This window comes from Chelonoidis abingdonii, chromosome 13, assembly GCF_003597395.2.
Source record: "Chelonoidis abingdonii isolate Lonesome George chromosome 13, CheloAbing_2.0, whole genome shotgun sequence".
NCBI lineage: Eukaryota > Metazoa > Chordata > Testudines > Testudinidae > Chelonoidis > Chelonoidis abingdonii.
Genome location: NC_133781.1, coordinates 29,421,367 through 29,445,185, shown reverse-complemented (window position 1 = coordinate 29,445,185; position 23,819 = coordinate 29,421,367). Strand labels below are relative to the sequence as shown.

Below are 23,819 nucleotides of genomic sequence, written 5' to 3'. Positions count from 1 at the left end.
TTACAGTAGCCCCAGCAGAGATCAGAGTGAGAGACAGTCCCTGCCCCAAATCTCTCACCGTGTAAACAGCCAAGGTGCAAAAGAAAAACGAAGCACAAGGAAGTGGAGTGATTTGGCCAAGGTCACCCAGCACAGCCAGGACCAGAACCCGGCTCTCCTCAATGCCTCAGTCACTAGGCTGGGCCTCTACTCACCGCTTGGGCACACTCACACAGCTGTGCCGTCCCCCACGGCACGTCGCCTGCTGTTTATTTATGCCCCATATGCAAAAGTAGCACATAACTCTTATGGCCACACAGATCACATTTCTGTTGCTCTCCGGTCTGTGCCAGCAGCCCGTCTCGTGGCCTATAATTCAAACGCCTCGGCCCAGTGAAGCTGCATCAAAAAGAAAGAAAGAGGTTTGCCAAGGAAGCTGAGGCTGGCATCAGGAATCAGTATTTTAAGCCTATGCCAAGTCTGTGAGATGAATCCTCTGAAAATCCCGGATTAATCAATCAGCCAATTTGAGGCTGAAGCAATTGGTGCCCTGCAGTGCTGGCCTTTGTTGGCCAGTAGCCGCTTCCCCTCAGTGCCAGTTCTGTGCAGCTGGGAAGCGAGGATCAGACCTGGCAGGTGTTCTGCGAACTGAGCTTCTACGGCACAGATCTGCAGCCAGTCCCTCCAGAGACACCACCGCTGATTGAAGGGCGGATTGGTTCTGCCTCAGACGCAGCGCTGCACGAGTCAATGGCCCGTGCCTTGTCCAGGCGTAAATGGAGGTACAGCATGGCCTCACATGCAGCCTGTGTGACAGATCCTCTCCCCAAATCCCTTGGCGCAAGTGCCTGGACGCTGCCTGCCTCGGATTCCTGCGTCCGACACCATGAGGCTGGTCTGCCGCATTCCTTGCGAGGGGCTGTGTCGAGGGGAGGTTTGGGGATAGCGTGCTTCCTTTTGTCTTTTAGTCCCTGAAATGAACAGGGCATTGTTATTACTCATTTGTATTGTCATAGGGCCCAGGAGCCACAGTAATGAACCAGGATATCGTGGCACCACAAGCACGGACCAGTCCCTATCCCACAGCGCAGGCAGTCTAAATACAAGAGAGATCATACACAAGAAAACCAGGAGACAACATTGGTTCTTATGCTGGCCAATGTCACAGCTCACCAGATGTTTGCCTACATATACTTGCAGCATCATAGAAGTGAGATGGACAAGTTCTTCTAGCTCATCCCAGCCATTTCTCAGCAGGGTAAATATCCCAGCAGGACATTTTTGAGTCTCTTGCCCCGTTAGTCTAAATGTCCCAAGGAGGCAGCTTCCACCACTTCCCTGGAGAGGCTAATTCAACTAACAACTCAAGCAACACCCTCCACTAGCCAGTTTGTTCTCCTTCCACACTGCATGGTTCCTGGAGCTGGACCAAACGAGACTCCACAAGAATTTGGGGTAACGTTCCCCCAGTGCAGAGAGCTAGCACAAGATGTCAGAGTTGACCTTACATCGTACCCCAATTCTCCCCCTGCATTTGGGTGGATTTCACCCCGAATGAATAAAGACAACAGGCTGGTTCCCTGCTGTCTGGAGGTCATGTTATTCCTCACTGTAACAGGATGGATTATTGGAGAGTTTGCACTCAGTGTGTATTGTTTGATCCATTCACGGAACAGTGACAATATCACACGACTTAGGTGACCCCCCCAAACTCATGAGCAGCAGCTGGATGAAGCAAGCAGAACGTGAGCTCTGCGTAGGCCAGGGTTTGTTTGGGTCAGCTCTCCCCCAAGGCTCTGTCTACACGGCAGCTGGGAGGGAGCCTTCCTGCCCAGACACCAGCTCGTCCTACCTAGTGTGAACCTTGTGGCACTGGATGAGGTTCCTCCACACAGTCATTTTGAGGGCCCTAGCACGAGCCCCACTAACGTGAGTCTGTCTCCCCGGGCTGGGAGGTTCGCTCCCGGAGGCGGGGTAGACAGACCCACAGGGACTTGATAAACTCACCCTCACTCTAAGTCTTCACACCGAGACTGGACGTTGGCCACTGGGCTTGATGGAGCTAACGGGTGTTAATGGAGAAGTACAGCTCCCTCTGCTGGGGGAGTCACGGGGGGAAACTCCCTGGGCTGGGCTAGGCAGACATCGACTGATGTGGAGCTGCAGCCCCCCAGCACCTGAACCAGCAGGAGGCCAGACTAGGTGATCATGGTGGGTCCTTAGGATTTGAAATCCACAGCTGCAGGATGCATTCTCAGCAAGATCTGCTGGACCACAGGCAGCCCCCAGAAGAGAGGCCGACGTTCCGTGGCTGGAGCAGGTAGCGAGCTCCATTCCTGCACCGTGGCGTCTACTCGCTGGCCCGTATCACTCTGGCCAGACACTTCCAAGGGAAGCTGTTTACTTTGGGCTCTTGTCGGGGTGGGGGAGGGAATTGGAGCCGGGTCTGAGGCAGTCGTTTCCCCATCTCAAATCTGCTGATGAGCAAGCTGCCCCGCTGCAGGCGCTGCTCCCCAGCACCACAGTCAGCAAGCCCAGCCCCTCACCAGCGGGATGGAATCCAGCCCAGGTCAGCGGGTCACCAGGGCCCGTTTCCCTCAATCCCCCAGAGATGCACCGCCAAGCCAGTTGACCAGATAACAGACTTTGGTGGGCGGCTTAATCTGAGATTAACACGCTGACCCCCTGCAGGCCTCTGCTTCTGGGGGAGAGAGAGGATGAGAGGCTGCAGGCCCAAAACAGGGCTATTTCTGCCATTTCATTCTGTCCCTGACCCCGCAGCAGACCCCGTTGGGGGAGAGGGGAGACTGGGAAAGGGCAGGGAATGAGAGCCAGGAAAGCCATTTCTGTATCCAAGATCCCTGATATTCCCTCCTCCCTGCCTTATCTGGTTAATATCCCGGGACCAAGGTGGCTACAACACCCCTGCAGATTTCTGTAACCTAGACTCCTTCGTTCAGTGCCATATGGACATGGGCGGGAGGCGGGGGGGTGTTATCCCTCCACAGAGATAGACCGATCAGCAGAGAGCTCTGACCCTGGGCAGGGATCAGCCTCAGGAGCTGCTAGACCAGATCAGTCTGGTGTCCTGCCACCGGCGGTGGCCAATATTTGGCCCTGAGGGTTCAAAGGAAGGTAAAATCCACTGCAATGCACTGGGTGCTTTGCAGCTCATTGGGGAGGGGGCTCCATTCTGCCCCTCCCGCCACCCAGGAGCTACTTCCTCCCCGTCCTCAGAGGCAGTAGGGTGACCAGATGTCCTGATTATATAGGGACAGTCCCGATTTTGGGGTCTTTTTCTTATATAGGCTCCTATTACCCCACACACGCACACACACACACACCCCTCCTGATTTTTCACAATTGTTGTCTGGTTACCCTAAAAGGCAGCAAGGGTCAGGCAGCTGCTGATGCTGTGCCCTGCCTGTCCTACAGGCCTACTGCTTTCTACACGCTTCCTCCCAGAGGGCGTCTCACCCCTTGGATTGGGCTGATTCTCAAAGTGGCCCTGCCCTGCAGCCTTACCTGATCCAAAGCGGTGCAGGATTGGGCCCTGGGGCTGAGAACTCTCAGCCACACTGCATCAGACACTGGATTTTGACCAGCAAGAGGCCCACCCAGCTGAGCTCCTCTGACTCCCATCCACTCCGCCGTGCACTGGGTGGCGGGTGCCCGTGGGGCTGCAGCGAGATGCCAGGGGAAGCCGTGGCACAGCTACCCCGTGGTGTTCTGGGCCATGCTGCCTCCCGACCCCGTGGCACTTCGATCCTATTTAGCTCTGATGGATAGGTAGGCTGCAGCCCAACCAAAAGAAGCAGGAGGAAATAAGAGGCAGGCTCCCATACGCTTAATTGGAGCTGGTACTTCATTACCCACACACCTGTTCCCAAGCACCATATGGTCCAAGGTAAATAGACTGTCATTGTTTATCCAGTTGGAGTTTCAATGCGGCGTGCGCAGGCTGTTGCAGGAAGTCACCTTCCCCTCCCAGGCAGCCAGTGAGCTGAAGGTCAGGGAGCCCAGAGACCAGGTGACAGGCCTTTGTGGTCTCCCCTGCTTCCTTCTGAGCTCCAACTTCTCTGCTTCGCTCCGTCTCCGCGGCCTCTCTCTGAAGCTTGTTCGCAGCATTTCCTCTCCCGCCGAGCCCATCCCTCTGCTCCCAGCAGCAGCTCACCATTGCTGTGGTTTTGCTTGCTTCTTGGCACAGGTGCCTATGTCGTCGGCATTGCCCATGGGAAAGACCATGCGTGGCTCTGGGATGGAGTAGGGGCAGGGCCTAGGGCTGAACAGGGATCTGTAAAAGTTTTTAAATCAAAATGAGGGTCTTCAGGTTGCTAAAGTTTGAGAACCGCTGCCACAGCACATTTTGTAAGAGTAGGGCATTAATTAGTTGTTGTGTTCAGTTGGATACCTTATTCTTTACTCTCTATCCTAACCTGTCATGTAGTGTTATAGTGTGCTGTTAAACAGCTTCCACATTCCACCCTAGAGGTGGCTGCATTTAAGCTGTAAAAAAATTGAAACATTTTCCTGACCATGGTTGTTGCAATGTTTAATTGTTAAATGTTTGCGATATGCTTTGAGACCTTCTGGTCAAAGGCCCTACAGTGTGCTTGTTTCAGTTGCCAGCTGGACCTAGCCCTTTCACATGATTTTCCTCTCCTTTTTTTGGTGCTACGAGCAGTCAAACTCTGCCACATATTGTGGTGCAGGGGGGAGATGAAATGGCGGCATGTAGGTGCGGTGAGGCATTGCTCTCTACTGGGGCATGTGTGTGATTGAACCAAGCAAGGCAAGGAAGCATGTCTTGTCTTCTTAATCTGCAAGCAGTTAGTCCGTAGTGTGACAGAAAGTCTGTGGTACTTTCAGAGATGATTAATCATCAGCAAAATAAAGAGATTAATTTGAGCCCAAACTGTTCCTTGGGTAAGCTGGGAACTACGCGTTACAATCTGTACACTGTCTCCGTGCCGTCATCTCTAGGAGATTTTTCCCCCACTGCCCTGAGTTTGTACTCCTCGGCTCAGTTCTCGGTGTGTGTAAATTTCGTTTTGTTTTATTTAAGCGCAGGCTTCTCCCTGAGCACCGGCACTCACGTACTCAAGGGTGGCGGATGATTTACGGAGAGATGATATATGACCTGCTTGCTCATCTAAGTTTGCAGCTAATATTGGAGCTAAAATTTCTCTGCAGAGGAAAGTGGGGGCGGGGAGAGTTTTTCCTAGTAAGTTCTCTCTCTCAGCAGAACACCGGCCTTTTGATTGCGCCATTTGAACAGACTGGGACGCAGCAGTCATACATTCTGGCCTTGCTTGAAAGCTGGCTATTTAAAAAAAAAATGAGGTTTTTAAACAGCCTCGCAAATTGATCCCCAGCCACCCATCTCCTCGCTCTGCCTGGGGTTAATGGCAGCCTGAGAGAGCCCTGAATCCACTCCCAGCTTGCTCGGCCTCTTCCCCAGGGTCTTCATTAGCATAGGCAGAGAGATCTGAGAGAGCGTTACTGCTCCATCCCCCTCGGTCCATGAACTGATTAACTGATGGATCTTTGGGGGACGCACTCCAAACATTGCTCTGGGGAGAGGAACGGTGGCTACCTTGGGCTGGACCTGTGCAATCAGCAAGCTCCGAGATGGCTCAGGGGAGGCCAGTACCTCTGTGTTTCTCTGGGCGGGGGGAAGGCATTGAAGTACACCCCACTGGCTGACACCCTGAGAACCCAGGGCTATGAGGTCCAGATACACGCCCTGATTGTGGGAGCCCCACAACGAGCCAGTACTGAGAGCGTGAGGAGTCGATCGGCTAATGAGACAGCTCATGGTATCCAACACCATCAGATTGTCCAGAGACATCTATATGGAACACATTATGGGACACCGTCAATAGCATGTTGAGTAATCAAGAATGCCAACCAGGGAAACAACCCACTTCCTTCCCTGATGAACCAAGGTTCACACCCCAGCCATGGACTTATTCGCAACACTGATACTGAGTTAGACTCTTAATACAGTCCATGGGTGGTGTACCCAAGCCCACTTATCCACTGATGCTTTAGAAACGTCCGCTCCCCAATCTGCGTCTCTGCTGGTTATGTGATATGTATGTACCTCATGATCCTTGTAACCGATACCTGTAATCCCTCCTAACTCGAGCCGGACCCCAGATGTACAGTACCTTCCCTCTTAACTTGTGTATATTTAATTTTAAACATTAACTTTAATAAAATGTTTAATTCTTTCCCACTGGTGCTTAGAGTCCCTGGCTAAGATCAGGGCCCCGCTCTGCTGGGTTATCAGTGACTCAGCAGCCTGCAGCCTCCCAGTACCTCATGAGCAGCCTGATCACTGGCTTCAGTCTCCGCGTTCCCCTCTGCACGTGGGCCTTTGAGCAAGGCTGAATTTCACCCAGAGGGGTTATCTGTCCATGGGATGTCTGGCAAATGGCAGCTGTGCCTTTTGCCTTACTCCACAGATCTCAGTCATCAGGCGTCCGGTATCTGATACCCAAAATCTGACCGGGGGTGCTGAGCTCTGAGTAGTCCCCCAAGTCACATGGTATTGCGCTTGTTCCCTGAGCGCATCATGTTGCAGTTCTTTGCATGGCAAGTTACACACTTGCTCCCACCCCGTCTTTTTGCCAGTGACACTCCAGGTGCTTGCACCCGCCATTGCCAAAAGCAAACAGGCCACAAACCCATGAGTTAATTCACACAAATATTCCCAAGGCAAACGCAGCTCAGTATTCGACCAGCGCTGCTCAAGTCTGTGTCTGAGTAGGGACGGGCCAGTGAGGAGAGAGCAGTAAAGTACCATGTGTGTCAATAAAAGCCATAGACTTCTGCTTCTGACAAGCTCAGCGAGCCAGCTAGCTAGCAATGCCCCTGACAGATGTGTGCAGGCACCATGTGCTTGTGTTTGTATGCAAAGCTGGGCCAAAAGTTCAGTGGGCTAAATGCTCCCTCCCCTGACTTCAACAGGGCAGCTTCAGTTTGCACCACCTGACAAGCAGGCCCAGAGTGTGTGTGTGTGTGTGTGTGTGTGTGTGTGTGTGTGTGTGTGTGTGTGTGTGTGTGTGTGTGTGTGTGTGTGTGTGTGTGTGTAATAGCTTTATACCATCTAAAATGGAAAAGACAATTGGATGTCAAAACCAATTTGAGGAACACATTTATACCCACTGACTTTTATGGAATCCCCACTGATTGATTCAACCCCCATAAAATTTCTCTGGGCAACTTACACACTTTCCCAGCCTGTTCCTTCCAGCCCCGCGTGACACCCTATTGAATAGGAACTTGATTGACTCCTCTGTCTTTAACAGAATTTTATCTGGGATCCCGTTAAAGCAGCCTATTTTCAGCTTTCCATCAGAGGCGCACGCCAGCTAAAGAAGGCAGAATATATGCGACTGTGTCAGAAAACGTACACAGAACCCATCCATCATGCTGTCAAAGTATCAATCAGTAGAGAGAGCACATAAAGCAGACTCAGGATGTTGTTAGGTTGGGGGTTGTTTTATGGTTTTTTCAAGGAGAAAACAAATATGGGAAAGTTTTGCTTTGAAATCACTTAATCCCCTTGCGTGGGTGAATTTTCCACTTACCAAGCGAAGTTCTGATAGTTCAGGGCTGAGCTCAGGATCGTAAACCAGGAGCTCCCTGCTATGCCAGTCCTGGAAACCCACACCTACAGCTTGGCTGATGCCTCTCAAGCCCAGACTCTGCTCTAACCACTAGGTAACATTGCCTCTTACAAGAGATTTGGAGAAGAAAGTTGGGCTGGAGAGGAAACTGAAAATGTTTGTCCGCCTGCCTCCGCACCCTACCAGAGTGGAGATCAGCTGGAGACACTAGGAGAACGGGTCCAGACGAACAGCCTGTGGCCTAGAGCCAAAGGGCAAAGCCAGGAACTAGAGATGCTGGCTGCTGGCCTTGGTGGTACCTACTGGGTTTCCCTCCTGCCCATCTCTGTGATGCTCGGCGGCACGATGTGCCGGAGAGAGCAAAGCTCTCACCACAGCCCTCAGGCAACCTGTCAGGTTCCATCATTGCAACTGCCCTTGTGTGAAATGAGCATCAGGCAGTTTGGAGAAGGCATTAACGCTGCTCTTCGGTGCGATTAATCACCATCATCAAATCCAAATGGGCACATCAGAGTGCAGAGAACTGTGGGCAGGGCGTCGACTGCCCCTGAGGATCGGGGGAGCCCGTGGGGCACCAAGGGGCGGGGTCCTCAAGGTAGCTAAGCTCCCACGAACCAGCTGGGAAGGAGCTGCAGTTACCAACTGTCTGCAAAGTCTCTGGGCTTTTCCTCCCCTTGCCAAGAGCAATGTGGGGGGAGAGATGTAGGCCTGACTTCTGCATGGGGCTTGGCCACTGGCATCGCTGGGCTCATGCAACCCCTGGCGCAGACGTGGCTACACCCAGGCAGAGGCCCCGGGTGGTGAGCTGCATGGTGCAAATCACACTGCACTGGTGTAGGTCACACCATACTGGTGCACATCATGCCACGCTGATGCACAAGACCCCTCTGCTGGGTGGGGGGAGCTCCCACTGTGCACAAAGCTAGAGGGGTGGCAGGTGGCAGAAAGGATCAGGGAGGCAGGGATAGCGGAGGTGACACCGGAGCAAGCACTTTCCTAGCTGCTGCCACTTCTCTTGGCCGTTGGCATCAAGCAGATGCGGTAGGTGGCAGCTCCGACCACACACACACTCCCTCTCTCCTGCTGTTTAGCACATTAACCTCTCCCAGCAATTACATTTTAACACATTTTCCTCTGGATTCATCATCATTTAATCCCTCCCCCCCGCTGGCACCCAAGTCTTTCTGGCCGCCAGTACCTTTTCTAATCAGCTTCCTGAAGGAGGGAGGGGGTGGAGAGGGGGTGAAAATTCCCCCTCCCCACTGCACCGAGGCCCTGGTCCCCCCATCTCTCCCCTATTGCTCTGAGTCGCTGAGTATGGAACGAGAGCACCGACACAATCAGGCCACTTAAATTATTACGCAGGGACTAACCGCGAGCTATTTCCAGCGCCCGTCTTCACATTGCAACCGCCCCCACCCCACGCCACCCCAGGAGTGGTGACAGTCATGCAGCGAAAGGACCTACCAATCGGGGGGGGGGGGCGGTGTTGGTATGGTGGGCGAACGGAGACATGTCATTTTCCCATCCCTGGGTGCTGGTGGCCAGCCATGTTAGCCCACGGACTCTCACAGGGGAAGTATGAGACCCCTGGGATTTTTTCCTGCAGGTTCCCAGGACAGGAGGCCACCTCGCTATTGTGTCCCAGCCCCTCCTCCTGCCTCCTGGGCTGGAGCCTGTGTGGGCTGGGGCGTCAGCCGGGGGTGAGTGAGTGGGCAGCAGAGGCAAGTCAGAGGTCGGGCGCACAGTTCCATTAGGGAAGGAGGCTGCTCCGTGGTTCTCACAGCCATACCTGGGGTATGGGAAATGTCCCACTGGTGCCCAGGGCCCCGTGACTCAGGGATCCGGTTCTGCTGGGCTGCCGGGGGGGCGGTCACTGCTGGGCATTCCTGCAGGGCCTATAAAAACATGGTGGGGCTGTGACATTTGTAAAACCAGGGGCCAGGTGCAGCCCTGTGGGCCCACATGGAGGAGTGGCCCCGCCAGCCCCTGCCCCACATTCTGTTACCCAGAAGCCCGTGAAGCCCCAACGCCCCATTCTCTGTCATCCTTTTGCCACCTCACAGAGCCTATGTTGTCTTCTGGAGTCCAAGCACCCTTCTGTAGGGCCTTTCAGCTCAGCAGCGCTGTGGAAGGACACTTCTGTTTGGTTGCTGAGCAAAAAATCCCAGCAAAGCGCCCAGTGGGGCTGTTCTGGGACGGCGTACTGCAGGTCCCATCTCCCCCCAGCTTCCCTCCTGTACGGCATTTCTTCCCGACGCCTTCTCTCTTCCCCCGCTTTTGGTACTGTCCTCCGACCTCCAGCTCCCCCCGGGCCCTTCCCCATTGGGCTCCCTTCCGTCGGTGTTAAAACCCAGGGACAGGAGCGGCAGCTTGGAAGGGGAAAGAGCCACGGGGAGCTGCTCTTCACGCTGCTACAATCCAATCCCTCGGCCTCCTGCCAAAAAGGGGGCTCTGCACTTTGTGGAGGTTTTCTGGAACCCTCTTGCGGGTTTGAAAAGGGCGGAGATCGTGGGGCTTGGTTCCATGACAGCTTGTGCCCTTAAAACAAAAACCCAACACGACGCTCCCCCTCCCTCTCCCCTTCCACCCCATGCACCCCTGCCTCCAAAGTGGTGGTGTTTTCTGGCAGGGCGACCTGTGACCCTGACGGTGCTTGGAGGGGATAATTCCCAGCTCTGGCTGGCCTCGCACTGAAGATGGAACTGCCTTATTGATGTAACGTCTGGGACACCTACCAAAACCCCTGGATCTGGAATCAATAGCGCTTTGCCCTGACATTGCTGAAAGCAACAAAGAAAAGGGAAGAAGCTGTCAGAGGAGAAGCCTGGCAGGTGCTGTGTCCCCCCTCCCCGCAAAAAAGCAGAACAGGCCTTTATAGATTAGCCATCAGCCTGCAGGTGCCCATTGAATCTGCGCCACCTACCAGCACTCCCTGCGTGAGCACCCGGAGGAGCCGGCCAGGACCGAATGCACCCTCCAGGCCCAGAGGCCGAGTTGCAGCAGGCCCAGGTCTCCGTTTTTACTTATTTTAACAGATGTGGGGGGTTTCCAGGAAGGAAACCACCTTGGCACATGAGACTCTTGGGCTTCACGCTGGTGAAATGAGCTGGGTCCCCACTACAGGCAGGTCCACATAGACACACACCCTTCCACACACACACTCCCTTCATTAGGGAGCAAGAGACCAAACACAATGAGGCCTTGGCCTGGATGTCTCCCAGCTCCTGCCTTACTAGAAACACCAACTAATCATCACAGTGATCCTGAGCAAGGCCAGTGGGGGCCCATTCAGTGCTGAGCCGCTCCTCCAAGACTGCCCACGAAGAAGCCAGTTGTGGCCACCCGATGAGGTGGTTTTGGCTACACGTCTGGCTGGCCCATTAAGACCTGGGCTGAGACCCACCCAAATCATTGCCCACGGGCCCCATATGATGGTAATTCTGCCGTCCAGAGCTGGGTTTGAAGCCCGGAGACAATTCCTGGTTTGCGAAGGGAGCCTGCCTCTCTGGGGTGAGTTTGATTTTTCACAGGCTGGGGCCAATTACTGCTGTGGCAGTGATGCACGGTGCTCGCTGAGTTTCCCTTTGCTGAAGAGGGTATTAATTTCAGAGGAGAGAATGTAGCAATTAAAGGCACTAGCAGATCCGCTGGGCTGGGGCTGGGAAATGAAAGTGACCAGATTTAAATTAATTGCACTGGCTGCTGATAGCCTTGTCAGCTTGGCTAGTGAATCCATCCATTTTGGCTTTAACCCGAGCGCAGGCAGAATACCTAGCAAGCCAGCCTGCTGTCTGTGATGGGTAACCCCGTGCCGAGGGGCGGGGGGGACATGCTACAACACACAGAGAGAGAGGCCGGTGGGAAGAAAGGCAGGAGGAATTCCTGGGCATTACTGTCATGTCTGGAGCAGCAGCAATTAGTCAGTCTCAGGAGGGGAGGATGAAATCTTGCAATTGAGGCAGAGATCTGGGATTAAGTCCGAGTTCTGACATTTCATTTCTTTGTGTTTCAATCTGTACAATGGGGAAAATAACCCTTCCCAGCCTGTGTCCGGCTGGGCTAATCTAGACTCCAATCTGCGTGGAGATCTGTTCCTACTGAGCTAGGCCTTTCTACGGCACTTGTCACTGGCACTAGAGAAATGTAAGATCTGCTATTGCTAAAACTACTCTGCCTGGGAACTGACTCATGGAAAAGTTTCTATCAAAGTTATTTTCCCATGATGCACCAGGGCCAACGGGCTCCCATGATGCACTGTCCTCTCAGCAAGAGAGGAGACTGTGGTGCACCATGGGAGATGTAGTCTGATCAGGGAGCCAGTTCCATAGAGGAGAATTGGGGGGGGGGTGAGACTCTCAAAATACGGCTCCCAGGAGGCACCGCAGCTGCTTTGAAATTTTTGATTTTTGGGTGAAAATTTTTGATTTTTCACCAAAAAGTCACATTTTTTCCATGGGAACCCCCAATTACTGAGCGCTCATGCAGTAGGGGGCATATGACCCATGTGATGTCAGGGGGTCTGTTAAGCAGGTTAAATGCGACACACATTCCCTGGAGAACCAAGGACCTTGGTTCTGGCAATATCCTGCTCCTGGATGAAAGAATCTAAAGACAAGTTCTGTCCTGCAGCCACAGCCCGTGGAGCTCCATTACACTGGGGACCCTCACTTGGCCTCCCAGGCCTGGTAGAGCCCTGAGCTGTCTGTTAACTGGTGCTAATGAATGTCACAGCGCTAAAACCCTTCGTGCCTGCACCTGATGCTCCAAATAGTGGGAGGCACTTGTGGTTAGTCCCGTGGAGCCAAATGCTGCTCATCCTACACCAGTACACCCTGCAGATCAGCATTCAGCGCCAGGCAGGGGGTATGGTCTGGGGTGATTGTCTAAGAGGGCCAGCCTTGGAACCAGATCAAGGAGAGCGCCCCGGCCCCCCCAGCTCTGCACCCCACCCCCCAAGCACAGCGAATTCTGTCGCTATCCCTCGCCCAGCCTGGCTGAGCTGGCACACTCAGGAGCCGGCCATGGGGCAAGAAGGAGGCCACAAGTGGTTTCAGCCATAACTCAGTGCAGCTCTGGCTCTGCTTTTCCAGACTCGGGCCTACGTCTCTTGCCATTGTCCCAAGGGAGAAGGCAGTAATGGGGTGCATGGATGGGTAACACGTGCCACAGAAGTGTGTCATGACAGATGAACAGGCAAAGGCGAGCCCCCCTCAGGCCAGACGGCTTGGGCCCAAGAGGCTGAAATGGCCAGGGTCTGGTTTCCAGATGTGAAGCAGCTGGAAGCCCCTTTCCCAACCTATCCTGGGAGGTCCCTGGTCCCAGGAAGAGACAGATGTTGTGATGCCAGAGTCAGAGCTGACGGATGCTGCAAAGAGGGGTGTGTGTTGCAAGGAGAGGGCATCTGCTGTAGCCCATGTGAGAACCAGGCTCACATGGGCTTGTTCTATGTGAGAACCAGGACCACGTGGGTTCGGTATCAGGAGGCATTTCATGACTGGATCCTCATGGGTGGATCCTCCCAGGAGAGGGCGCGGGAGCTCCATTGCTAGGGCCGGTCAGACCTGGACCAGGCAATGAATGCTGCTTGCTGCAGGGCGGGCCCTGCCATTCCTGGACTGGGGCTAGTGCGTGAAGGATAAAGCTGTATCCTGGCGTGAGGGCTGTATAGACACAGTCCTGAGAGCCAGTGCAGGGGCACATTAGCTTTGTCAAAGGCCTGGGGCCCCTGGCTGCTGGTATGCAGCAGCACATTACAGAGCTGTGAACACTGCTCCCACCTCGTCTATGGGATGGCAAAGACCACATCCAGGACGCAAGAAGCTCCCAGCACCCGGATTGCTATTAGCAACGCTGGCCATCTCCCCCGTCAGCCTCCGGCAGGGGCTCCCAGCTCGCTGCTCTCCCTGTTGTTAACAAGGTCTAGAGGGCAGCTGTATGCACAATGTGCCTGACGGGAGAGTGTCGGTGAATCTCCTCGTGCTCTATAAATAACGGAGCTGGAGTGATTCGATGGAAATACACACGCCGTGTGGAAGGATTGCTGTTCCATTGAAGACACATGTGCATGTCGCTGACCCTGCAGCTGCTGTACATGCACAGAATGGATGTGCACACACCCAAGGTCGCGCTGTTGGGCATTTATAATGGTGCTATCATCACGCCTCGAGCACCTTCCTCTGCAGATCTCAGAGCTCTTCACAGGCATTAATGGACCGAGCCAAGGAGGTCTTCAGGGCTGGGACTGTGTCTTCCTACGTGTGGGCATCATGCAGTGCATAACACGGGCTCCGTTCTGAATGGGGCATCCGGGCTCTGCCACAAGCAGAATACATAATGACAGCTGCAGCAGGACAGCCTGCTGTTGTTGTTTATTTTGGCTATTGCAATAGGGCGGAGGAGCCGCAGTCAGGGATCGGGGCTGCAGGGTGCTCGGAGCTGCACAGACACAGAACAGAGACAGCCTGTGCCCCAGAGAGCTGGCGAGCTAAAGGCAGTGGGAAAGTCGACGGGGTAGAAGTGAATCCAGGAGCCCTGTTTTCCCACCAATGACTGTCGGAATTGGGTGGTTGTTTTCGGATCCAGCCCGAGGTTCTTGGTCCGTTGCTTGGTAACCCCCGGTGTGGTTCCTCTCTGCCTGTCCGCATGGCAGGCCCCATCCTTGCACAGGAGCATGGCCATGAATCAAAGCCCCATCTATCTGATGGGGCTGCTCAGGAGTCCCGGGGCCCTGCCTGTGCGAGTGCTCTGAGTGGGATTGCACTTTCAGCCGTCCTCCGTGGGGCTGGGCATGTGGCCTTTGCAGCTCTGCCAGCTCCAGCAGGCTCCAGCAGCCAGGGATGGCTCTAGGGATTTTGCTGCCCCAAGCACGGCAGGCAGGCTGCCTCTGGCGGTTTGCCTGCAGAGGGTCCGCTGGTCCCGCGGCTTCAGAGCCTGCGGGAGGGCCTCTGAAGCCGCAGGACCAGCGGACCCTCTGCAGGCAAGCCTACAGAAGGTCACCGAAGCCGCGGGACCAGCGGACCCTCCGCAGGCTTTGCGTGCTGGGGTCTGGAGCCGCCCCTGCCAGCAGCGCCCTTGGCCTTTGGCCATTGAGCAGACAGCAGGAAGGCTGGGCCAAGATCTGCTCTTCCGTGGCGTGCAGCCCCCGGACTTCCAGATGGGGCTTGGTCAGGGCCACTGCTCTGCCATGAAGAAAGAGATTCTCCAGCTGGGGCTGGTCCAAGTGCTGAGGTCAGGAGGATTCAGCGGCGGGAGTACGGGAGCCCCAAGCAGCCCTCACCAGGTGCAGAATTTCTAGATGAGCTCCAGCCGCAGAATTTCTAGAGATGAGCTGGGGGCTGGCAAAGCTCAGCACGGAGATGAGGTCAGGCAGATGTGAGGTCTGAGCCCAGATCTCCTCTCGCTTAGAGTCCAGGCGACTTTGCTGTGGGCTCTTCGCTTCCATATGCCACTCCAGAGGATTTCCAACTCAAGAAAAATCCAGCCATCGCCTTCTTCCTTCGTATGGCCCCTGTTCTCCCACTGCAAGACCTGAATCATTCCAGGGGGAACTCCTTGTATACCACCTTTTGGAGCAGAGGACAATCGGCCGTTGCTGCTCGCAGTGGCTCTGGGAAGGTCAGATTTCCACGGCCTCAATCACACATCGCGCCTCGTATGAAGAAGACATATTTTTTACCCTTTTATAAAATGCGATGCGCCAGTAATAAAGAATTTAATAACCTGCTGTGCCTGTGTGGATAGAAAACTCATTTGTTTAATAGGCAGCAGTTTGGCTTTGTCATGTTCATTTAGTTTTTAATGACGCACAGTTGTGCCAATATTGATTTTAGCTTATAGGGACTCAAAAAATTTACTGTCTGGAATTATCTGAAATGTAACCATTTTATCTTGCAGTCAGGAAGACGGATCTCCCCCGTCTCGCTCCGAGCACCATGAGCTGTTTGTTCCGGCATCCATGTGACCCTTTCCAAAGCCCACCCCCACTTCTTTAAATCTCAACCCATCAGGCAGTACTGCTGTCGCCAGGAGGGGGTTGGTGCATAATGCATTTTTCACCTTGCAAAGCATAATGGGAAAAGCAGGAAGTCAATTTCCCCAGCTCTCTGTCTTGTGTGTGTGTTTAATCTCTCTCTCTCTCTCTAATTCTGCTCTCTCCTGCATCTCACTGGGATCTCTCCCCTTTGTCGCTTTCCTGGTATGCACACAGAAGAACTTGTCTGCACCTGCAGGTTGGGCTCTGTAGCTGTTGGCAGCCCTCAAGCATGACTCTGATTCTGCGCCAATACATGTCGGATGTAGTGTCTCGAACTGAGGATCTGAAATATACATGGAAATTGAGAATTGTCCCAGAGGCCTCTTGGATTCCACCTCCATAGTCAGCGCATTATGGAACCTGTGCTAACAGTAATAATAACCCTGAGGCTGGAGGTTTTATCCAAATGTTTTAATCTTTAGCCCTGGTGGGGAAACTGAGCCACAGAGGGGGAACATGAGTTGCCCAAGGCCCCGCAATGAATCAGTGGATGAGTTGGGAATAGAACCCAGGAGTCCTGGCAGCTTTATGCTCAGGCAAAGGCTGAGCTTCCTACGGTGTTAATGGAGGCAATAGCCATATTCTTAGAGAGGGACAGGGCCTCTGAGCCAGGCCGCCTCCTCCCAGGCGCATTTGAGTGGGTTTTATTTGACATTGCCAGGCTGTGCACGCCAGAGAGGAGCTCAGCAGGCTGCAGAGTCATCAGAGCGATCGGCTGATTATCAGACAATATTTATGATTCATTCAGAGCGCTCCGTGGGCCCAGCTGTCTGAAACACCCGGGGCTGACACAGATTGCTGTCCCGCTCTAGACTGCGGCTTCCCAGGTCGCTCTCAGTGACAATAATACCCAGCGCTTCACAGGCTTTCCAGGGGGACGTTCTGTTACCCCCCCGTCCTACCCACTACAGCTGGCACTGGGCTCCAGACCAAGCCAGCGGCCGAACAGGGACATAGGGAAACTCAGGCGTCCTGCCTCCCATTCCCAGACACCGTCCAGGCCCTCTCCATTCCTAGTGACCCAAGGACTCGTTCGTACGGAGCCCACATGGAATGAGCTGGGGGGGGCACTGTGGCTCCCAGTGGACAGCTGACCTCATCACCGCAGTCACTGGTGCCCCTTCTTGATAGGCTCAGGAGAGCTGGTGACAGGATGAACATGGAGATGGGACCCGAGTGATTGGTGCTGGTTCCTCCAGCCCAGAGATGAGGCACAGCAGTGGGGGGTGGGGCTATTTATTATTCTTATTACAGTAGTGGCTACCAAGATCAAGACTCAATTGCACAGTCCCTGCCCTGAAGAGTTTGCAATCTGCGTAGATAAGACAGACAAAAGGTTTTTAGCCTCATTTTACAGATGGGGAAACTGAGGCACAGAGCAGTGACTTGTGCCAGGTCACATGGGAAGAGCCAGGAACTGAATGCAGATCTCCAGATCCCTCCCCGCTAGCCTGGCCTTTTCCTTCAGGGACATCTCGCAAAGGGCTGGGTGGGGAAAAGTGCCCCACGTTGCTCCTGCCTTGTTATCAGTTGTACAGATTCCAGTCTCCCTGTCTGTCTGTCTGGTACATTTCACTGGCATGAAACTCACTAAGCAAACAAGAGCTGGAGTGCTACATTGAATTGTGGGAACACAACTGCCTGAAATTAAATGGGGTGTTACACAGCCTGTATTAGCTTTGCTTATAGTTTTATGAATCAGCATTTTCTGTGTCACTCCGTCCCCCAGCGCACCTGAACCCATAAGACTTGATACTGTACAAAGTGACAATTGACAGCAAATTGTATTGACAGACTCTTACTGAACATAATTACTCCACAGGAACTATTCTGAATCCATTATCCACAGTGTAACACAGCAGCCGTTCTGTGGGGCTCTCCATGCTCAAAGAAAAGATCAACGATTACTGGGTTTGTTTTTTCCTAGTTAGAAAAATGAAAGGTGGTCTGGTGCAATTCACCCCTGGGAGCACCTGAGATCTATTCTGGGGCTAAGCCCTCTGGCTGGCCCTCTATATTCCACATACATTAACAGTTCACCATCAAAACCAAATCCAGACTTATCAGAACACCAAGCCCCCAACCCCAGCTCCATTATCTTCTGTGTAGACAGTTAAAATAGAAGGTGTGGTGACTGATCCAGATTTCGGGAGGATCTCTTATTCCCAGATCCAAGCTTTGCCGGGGTCAGGGCACCAGCCTCACTTGATGTCTGTGTGCAGCAGGAAATACAGTTTGCAGGGCTACCGCTGATAATTGGCTCAGTCTCGCAAGAACCAGATGCTGTCTCTAGGATTTGGGGGTCAGGTGTTTAGTCACCTGAAGCTATCAAGGGGGTTTGACAGAACCCTAAGCCAATAAGGAACCTAACTGACTTTGGCACTGTTTGCATCTTCAGGTATCTAAATACATTGGAAGATTTGCCCTTTGGTTGCTGTATTGCAGCAGGATGTCCTGGGAGCTGGAATTTTCCAGCTGAGCTTGAACTCTGCCTTGTTTATGATGTTAGTCTGTAAATATATTATTTACTATTTTCTACTATTATTGTCTATTATTTATCATTTAATTCTGTGGCTCCTGCAATCCGGGCTGCACCGGTAGGAATGACGATATGGAAAATAAAGTGCATTACTAATATGCATTATGAACAACAACATTGAACCGAGAAAAGAAAGGGACATATTGAACCAGAACTGAAATCCCACTAACCCTCGGTCATGCTGAGAGCACTGAGAGACTCCAGGGAAGCGCAGGACCCCCTTGTGCTGGGCGCTGCACAAACACCTAGTGAGAGACTGTCCCTGCCTTCGGATAAACGAGGCCAGTAAAGGGTGGGAGAGGAAATGGAGCCACGGAGAGTGCAAGTAATGCATGTGAGGTCCTCTGGAAGGTCAGTGGCCGAACAAGAATTATAACTCTGGTCACCTGACACCACGTCCAATGTCCTATCCACTACACCCTGCTGCCTTTGCAAAAGCAGAGCTAATGTGTATTTTGGCCCAGCTGTCCCTACACAGCTGCCATGAGTATGAATGATCTGCCGGGCTGTGCTGGCCCTTGCTGGATCAGAAACAGGTGGCCTGTGCCCTCTGATCCATAAACCACACTTCAGAATGCCGCTCTCTGGCTCCCATTACACAGGACCTACCCAGCAGCCTGGTTTGAGAGACAGGACTTCCATGTCCCTGCAGCCCATTCACTCGGCACCCTGACAGAATAGGGCCCAAGAGGGGGCTCAGCTGTTTGCAACATGCTGTTTTCTTGGCTAAAATCCCTTCCCGGGAGGCAAAGACTGAGCCTGCCCCCACATCCCATGCTGATCACACCCTGCACCTGCCCTCCACGATCACACCTGCAAGCTGCCATTTCTCTGCACCGCCAGGTACAGCCGACAGTCCCATCGCTGGAGCGAGCACTCGACGCTGCATTGTATGGCACCCACCTTTGGTATCCCCCGAGTTCTGAAAGGCACAATCCCAGGAGGTGAGATACACGAGGCTCAGGTTCCCAGCTCAGCTGACTGCAGCGCAGAGAGGAGGAAAGCAAGGCTGGAGGTCAAGCTCGGCTCACTGAGAACAACATGAAAACTCTGCCAAGCAAGCGTGTAGCAGATGCGACCGAGGCTGGCAAAGTGACAGTAAAGCCACTGTTACCAGTGCGGCCTGGTCTCTGGCATGCTGCCTTCCCCAGGACCCAAGCTAAGAGAGCATAGAGGGCCGGTCGTTTCTCAGGCCAGGTCAAAAGTGAGGTTAACCCAGCTACGTTGCTCGGGGTGTGAAAAATCCACCCCCCCCGAGTGACATCAAGCTAAGCTATGTCCCCATGTAGACAGGATTCTTCCATCGACCTAGCTACCACCTCTCGGGGAGGTGGAATGTGTGCGCTGAGGAGACAGCCCCTCCTGTTGGCGTAGGGAGTGTCTACGCTGAAGCAGCATGACTGGAGCTGTGCCACTCTTGTGTTCCAAGCGTAGACAACCCTTGGCAGACAAGGTGCATGCAGCAGGCCTGATCCTCCGCTGCCCTAAACCCATGTCACTCCATGGAAGCCGATGGGAGCACTGCTGATTGCCGCCAGTGGAGAATCTGGTCCAGTAAGTGAGAAGAGGCAGATGCAGTCCCTACATCACGGAGAGAACAGGACAGGTGCTTTTGCAGCTCCCTTTCCGTGCAAAGCAGCCTGAGCTAGCGGACAGCATGACGAGGGCTGGACGTCTGTTCCCAGCCCTGCCACTGAGACAAAAGGAGACCTTTGGCCAAGGTTTTCAGAAGCGGGCACTTATTTTTTTGGGTGCCTCTGTATTTCAGGAGCACAAGTCAAGACACTTGGGGGCCCTGTTTTTCAGAGGGGCTGAGCCACTGAAAATCAGCCCCTCAGGGTCTCAGGTTGCTGGGTGGGATTCATTCACCATCACAGAGCTGAACACTGGGAAGACACCAACCCCTGTAACACAAGGGTGGGGGACAGGGACATGGCCAGTGTATCCATGGATCTACCGGCCAAAATCCCCTATTAGAAGTGGGCGGGGCAAGGGCTCTTGCCTGAGGGTAGATGACTGGCCCGGCCATGGCCCATGGCAAGCCCTCTGAAAAGCCCATTTCCTTGCGCAATTTGCTAGGAGGGAAGAATTTGCCCTGCTCCCTCCCTCTGGCTCTACGAATGAAAGCCTGGGCCCGTCCTGGCTGCTGGATCAGCGCTGTCATCGCCAGTGGCTGGGACAGGGGCTGCTGGCACGTCTGAGCACAGAGATCCCCACCTGCGCTTTGCTTTGCCCTGGCTCTGATCATTAGCGAGACACGTAGCCACGTGGCTCGTAGCACTGGAATTCCACATTGCATCGTACCCAGGGGCCTTTGGGCACGTGCCGCTTCCCAGTTAACAAAGCGTTATGGCTGCCCCTGGCAGAAACCGCAATAACAGAACCGCGGCAAATAAAGAGCGGTAATCCTGCAGATTTGCTTTAACAGCGAGATAACAGGAGAAACAAACACATGGAGCTCTGCAAACAAAGGGACGTGCCCCCTCTTCCCTCCCTGCACACACACACGCACACACTTCCCCAGGCCTTTGCTTCCGCGCAATCGAAGAATTTGAACTCACTCGTGTCGGCACCGTGCAGGCAGGATTTAAGCAAGCTTCTCCCATATGCCTTTGCTTTGCACGTGCCTCTCACTTCTGACCTGACCTCTGCCCTGGGCTTCCCCCACCTGCCAATGCCCCTGAGTACCCAACAGGCTACATTCTGCCTCAGTGGGCCTGGTTGGTGGGCTGGGGGCTATTTCAGTCCCTGTGTTCATTGTAAATGGGCTTCCAGGGAATTGATCCTGTTTCCATCCTCTGTGAATTCAGGCCTCAGGCTGAGCTGTTCTCATCTGTGAAGCCAGTTCGTGTGATGTGGACACCGGTCCCCCGGGGACCGGACTGAGATCCACTAAACTCCTTCCACTGAGACTTTAAAGGTGGAAGGCTCCGGAACTGGGGCTTTCACAGCAGCCAGAGTGAGTTAGGTACTTCAATCACACTGAATCCCTTCTATCTCCTTCCTAATTCTCTGAGCCATCCACTCCCCTTCGCCCCCTGGGACGTAGCTTGTCCTGGGACCAGGCTGTGCGCAAACCATGTGAGAAGACCCTTCCCACACTGGCCGATCAGGAGTTAACAGTCGTGCAAATGTCTGACCCAAATTTAGTCTGCAAGGAGAGTGAGCGGGCGAGCGCTGCTCTCAGTCAAAGGGAGTAACGCTGTCTGGGGTCAATCTCTCGTCCTCTTCTGATGTGCGGGCGATGTTGCTGAGAGGTGTTTGCGAAAGGACTGCTGGCCACTTCTGGGATTTCTTTGCAGCTTTCGAATCCCAGCAAATCCCAGCCCTGACACATGGTGCAAGGAAACACAGGGGCATCTAGGACACGGTGGGGAAAATAAAGTCTTGATTCGCAAGGTTCATTACAGAGGGAGGGGCCTTGCCCCTCCTGAGCTGTGTGATGCTGATGCCGAGAGGCAGACCCGCTCAGTGCCGGCTGGTGTGCAAATACCATGGGAGTCTCCGGTACACTCTGCTTTCTCCTCCTCAGCTGAAGCCCAATTGGCATGCTGCATCTGGTCCGGGGGCAATTTATACACCTGTGAAGAATTCTGACATGTTGTCACCACACTGCCCTGGTAGCCCAAAGCCGGTAGCAGACTTAGCACCCGGTGTGTGGTCCAACCGTTGAGGGCACCTTGTGTACCTGTGTACGGGAGAAGGGGACGGGATGTGCTGGACTGGCAAACAGCCCTGCCTTCCCCTCAGGGCTGTCTGGGATCCAGAAGGCCCTGGCCATTGCGAGCAGAGCAATCACCCCACGACACTGGCAGCCCGCAGAGTAAGTCAGGTGCATCGCAGTGGTGAAGCAAGGGGTTAAAGGTGCCATTCTGGGTGAAGCTTTGCCCATAGCAATAGTCTCAGACTAATCCGAACCCCTAGCTCAGGGGGATTCAGGCTGATCAAAGGCGTGTTTCTAAGAGACAAATTCCCTCCCCAATTTGTCAGCACAGGCAATGGGCAGACCCCAGGCTGCCAACTCTTGTGACTTTACTGTAGTCTCGCAAGAGTTGGGGTTTTAATTAAAGACCCAGCTCTGGGAGCTCTGTGATGATGAGAGACTCTCTGCTCTCCCTTAAAAACAAGAAGTAAGATTCCAGACCTGGAGGTTGTGGAGAAAAGCTTGAACATGTGACCCCTAAGCCCACAGGAGACAAATCGAAAGAACCAGACTTGATTTACTTTTTAATCTCAGGACTTATTAGCAAATCTCAGGATTTGGGGCAGGCGGGGCTGATGATTATTTTTGAACATTTGGGGTGGGAAATTCTGCAGAGCTGGGGGTGTCACTGAGGTTCCTAGTCATTTTGTGCCAGTCCCTCCCCTGACAATCACCCCACTATCGGGCGGGGGGGGGGAGATCAGCAAGTGCTAGATAGGCCTGCTGATGACTGAACAGAGTGTAACGTCCCAGCTCTCAGACACTAGCACAGGGCTGCAGTGATGGGGTAACAAATGTTAAAGGGGAAAGTTGGAAGCCAGACAACAAGCCTGTTTCCTTGGGAATTTTAAAGAAACCACCTGCCGTTTGTAAAACCGCAGAGGGCTTGTTGGTTTTGCAGAACCTGCCCTGCAGGCCAATATGGTCCCACAGGGACCAGCTAGGCCAGCTGAACTGTAATCTCTGGGGCCAGCCAGACTCAGGGAAACCTTGGCAGGGAATTTTGCAAACGCACACCTGTGCTGCTTATTACCCAAGCCTCTGGCACACCTGTGCAGAAGGTGGAGCTGTTAGGTGGATCTGCACCTGGCAGGATGTGCTCCAGGGGGAAATTGCTGTTTTTTTTTCTGAACTGGGCCCTTCTTTAAGATCTGGGACCTGGGCTCAGCCCGCAGGGAGCTGCAGCTGTGTGGAGGAGGGTGTGCTCACCGGGAAACCGGTAAGAGAGTCTTTTCCATTCATACCACTTCTTAAAACTGCTCTTTAGTCTTCCCTTCTGGGCTGCCTGCCAGCTCCCCCCTCCCTCTTCCCATGCCTGGGTGTGGGCTGAGTCCAGAGCAGCCGGGGGGGACAGTTTGTTACAAATATGGTTTTATAACAACAAACAGTGGGATGCTATAAAAAGCCCATGTGTCTTTTGGCAAGTGTTCCTAAGGCGGATCGGAGCCATTTGCTCTTGCTTCTGGGCCCCGGTAGAACTAAAACGCCTATTGTCTCAGCATCAAAGAGGGCTGCTGAGAGGGACAACTCAGCCCTTTCCAAAAAGCTGTTCGCTGCCACTAATCCAGCCGTGGGGGTTGCTGGAAGAAAGCCAAGCGCTGGTCTCTGAGGTGGTAGCTGAGCAAAGCTTGGGGTTGCCAGCTGTGGTGATGTTTGGAAATGGCTTCTTTTAAAACCTGAGCTCTGGAGATGAAGTGAGAATCTCAGCCTTCCTTATTTAAAAAAAGAAAACAAATTCTCCAGCCCTAGTGGTTGCAGAGAAAAGCTTGCACCCAGCTCAAAAAGGAGTAAAATATGCCAGGCTGGGAATCTGGGGAGGCCGGACTGGGGATTGTGGAACTCTAGAGGAGACATCTGAGCCACAAGCAGGTGGCAGAGGAGGTCACTACCCCAGTGGTCACACTTGCATTGTTCAAGTAACAAAGA

General features: G+C 53.6%; 1 protein-coding gene across 1 annotated transcript in view; it reads right to left on the bottom strand.

The window, feature by feature from the left end:
- Positions 1 to 23,061, bottom strand: part of RPL38 (ribosomal protein L38) — a 270,940-nt gene extending 247,879 nt beyond the window's left edge. Inside the window, exon 1 of the mRNA XM_075071899.1 lies at positions 23,058 to 23,061. The gene's annotated coding sequence lies outside the window, so the exon portion shown is untranslated. The remainder of the gene's footprint in view (positions 1 to 23,057) is intronic.
- Positions 23,062 to 23,819: the final 758 nt, after the last annotated feature.